Here is a 3,040-nt window from a genome sequence, read left to right as displayed (position 1 = left end):
GTAATGGCAATGTGATACTCAATACATATTCCGGAGGAACTTCGACTTTCTATGTGAAGGACAGTATAATGTTGATCTCACATGGACCCAGAATGACTTCTTTTCTACAATATTACAAGTAACAAAGGCCAGCAACCTATAAAAATGGACCTGTATTGTACTAAACCTCTTTGTAGTATCATAAGACTTTCAAAGAATACAAAGTACAGAAAAAAGATAAATTTGATTTTATGTGATAAACCAATCTATGACAATATGTTTAATCTAGTAAATCTTATGTTGCTGACGTGTTGTTCATCTTAAATATCATCTAGCATGAAGATCCACTCTGTTGACAAAATTCAGTCTAGATATACAATGGATGAAACTTCTGTGAGCTAATGGACACCTGTTAATAAACCACCTTGATAACAAGTTTTAGTCAAAACATGAAATGGACAAACTTCTATGTGCTAGTCTACATCTGGCCTGAAGACCCACCATAATGACAAGCTTCAGTCAAGACATAGAATGGACAAAGATTCACTATGCTAGTGGAAACCTATCATGTAGACCCACCCTGATGGCTAGCTTTAACCAAGATAGAGAATGGACAAAGATTCACTATGCTAGTGGAAACCTATCATGTAGACCCACCCTGATGGCTAGCTTTAACCAAGTATCATGTAGACCCACCCTGATGGCTAGCTTTAACCAAGATATAGAATGGGCAAAGATTCACTGTGCTAGTGGAAACCTATCATGTAGACCCACCCTGATGGCTAGCTTTAACCAAGATATAGAATGGACAAAGATTCACTATGCTAGTGGAAACCTATTATGTAGACCTACCCCTAGTGGAAACCTATTATGTAGACCCACCCTGATGGCTAGCTTTAACCAAGATATAGAATGGACAAAACTTATGTGAACTTTTGGAAACCTGACAAGAAGATCTCCTTAATGATAAGCACCAACCGAGATATGGAATGGGCAAATGTTCTCTTTGTTAATGGACACCTGGAATGAAAACCCACCCTGATGACAAAATATGGAACGAACGACGTGACATTGTGCTATTAAAGATTAGGCAGCACACAAAAGTGAGGTTATAGGAACAGTGCAAGAGCTGCAGCGGCAGTACATACACAGCCGCCTGATATTCAGCCAATAGTAAATTTTGGGATGTAAGATGGGCTCAAGAGATGTTTGATAAACAGAACTTGACACTTAAGAAAAGCCAATCTTATTTCAAGTGACTAATAACCTCCTGGCAATGGTATTGTAATATTTACTGAACATATATTGTTGCAACATAGAAACCTCTGTGAAGCCAAAAGAAGCTATGAAAATGAAAGAATTTTATCTCTTGATAATAACATTTATTAGCTCGTTGCATTCAACGATGTTTGTGAATTCTTTTTATAAGGTAACATTTTTATTGATATGAAACTCAAACTTCTTTTCTAAGGAAATATGAAATTATTAGAAATAGAACTTACAGAAAATGAGCAGTTGATTATGAAAGTGTAATATACTAAACTGTAGTTTTGGGATAAAAAATGCATCATCTCTGAAATCGATTTTACAATAGAACAGTTCAAAAATATTATTTCTAAAATATATGATAATCTGCCTATATAATATTACGAAAGTCAATATTAAAACGTTGAGCTCCCCCATTGTTATTTAAAAGATGAAAGTTATGCTTAAAGACATACTTATTCATGAATTTCAAAAAGAAAACTCAAGCTGAACTACAAATATTTACAAATACACACACACACACACATATATATATATTGAAATCTTACAGAATGGGAAAAAAATAAGATATAATCGCAGGGGATGGCTGTGCTTCTTCTATATTCGAATCGGTAGAACTTCCTTCTGATATCACAGAAGTGTCTTCTTGGAACATTAACATATCGTCCTTGTCTTCAGGATCCGATCCTCTTTTGATTAATGCAGAAGAGTTATTAGCCACCCTGATTGGTCTCTCAGATGTATGTTCTACCTGTTAAAAACATTGTCTGTTACATTTCTGGTGCCTAACTTAATACTGTAGATATATTGGGCGGTAATAAACTTCAATATTATAAGAAGCATTATTTCTTGCAGTCTTGCATGCCACAAAGTTTTGTTATAACCTAATCTTTCTGTACACAGTTTTTAATTTCAAAAGCCATGGAATACCATCTTCTCTATTTTGTATGTGGTCACATGAAATTTGACATTAAATTTTTAATGCTTCTTTACTGCTAATTAATTTTGAACTAGAAATAGTTTTGAACCTAATGTATTGGTGATTAGATATGCATACAATTTTTATACATTATTGCAATTCAATATTGACAGTTTTGTCTTCTGTGAATACGTATTGGTTATCGGCGACATGTGTTCTTAACGTAAGAAAATGGTTATCTTCTGCTTTTAGCAAAATGTAGATGGTTGTCTTGAAGTATGAAATGATCTTATCCTTATTCACGTCGAAAAAACTACCTGGTTATTCAACAATATGTAAAAATTTGCCATCTTCGTCCATAGGAGATTAGAGTCTACAACTTTAATCAACATCATAAGAGTATCAGACATCTTCGAGACTCTAATATCCTATGGACGATGTTGATTAAAGTTGTTAAGAGTATCAGACATCTTCGTCCATAGGATATTAGAGTCTACAACTTTAATCAACATCATAAGAGTATCAGATATCTTCGTCCATAGGAGATTAGAGTCTACAACTTTAATCAACATCATGATAGTATCAGACATCTTCGTCCATAGGAGATTAGAGTGTACAACTTTAATCAACATCGTGAGAGTATCAGACATCTTCGTCCATAGGAGATTAGAGTGTACAACTTTAATCAACATCGTAAGAGTATCAGACATCTTCGTACATAGGATATTAGAGTCTACAACTTTAATGAACATCATAAGAGTATCAGACATCTTCGTCCATAGGAGATTAGAGTCTACAACGTTAATGAACATCATAAGAGTATCAGACATCTTCGTCCATAGGAGATTAGAGTCTACAACGTTAATGAACATCATA

The 3,040-nt window shown here is 34.3% G+C and overlaps 2 long non-coding RNA genes across 2 annotated transcripts in view; both read right to left on the bottom strand.

Annotated features, from left to right (window-relative positions):
• Positions 1–314: 314 nt before the first annotated feature.
• Positions 315–1,218, bottom strand: LOC111083229. Its single transcript, XR_002608890.1, has 3 exons — positions 858–1,218; positions 737–827; positions 315–619 (listed from the first exon to the last, which is right to left on the bottom strand). It is a non-coding gene; the product is annotated as an uncharacterized LOC111083229 (long non-coding RNA).
• A 609-nt stretch (positions 1,219–1,827) lies between these two features.
• The window catches only part of LOC111083230, a 15,751-nt gene continuing 14,538 nt past the window's right edge, over positions 1,828–3,040 (bottom strand). Inside the window, exon 3 of the long non-coding RNA XR_002608891.1 lies at positions 1,828–1,996. This is a non-coding gene — a long non-coding RNA (uncharacterized LOC111083230). The remainder of the gene's footprint in view (positions 1,997–3,040) is intronic.

The sequence above is a fragment of the Limulus polyphemus genome, unplaced genomic scaffold (genome assembly GCF_000517525.1).
Source record: "Limulus polyphemus unplaced genomic scaffold, Limulus_polyphemus-2.1.2 Scaffold8670, whole genome shotgun sequence".
Lineage (NCBI taxonomy): Eukaryota > Metazoa > Arthropoda > Merostomata > Xiphosura > Limulidae > Limulus > Limulus polyphemus.
Note: the sequence above shows the minus strand (reverse complement) of the source record. Positions and strands in the feature narration are given on the sequence as shown.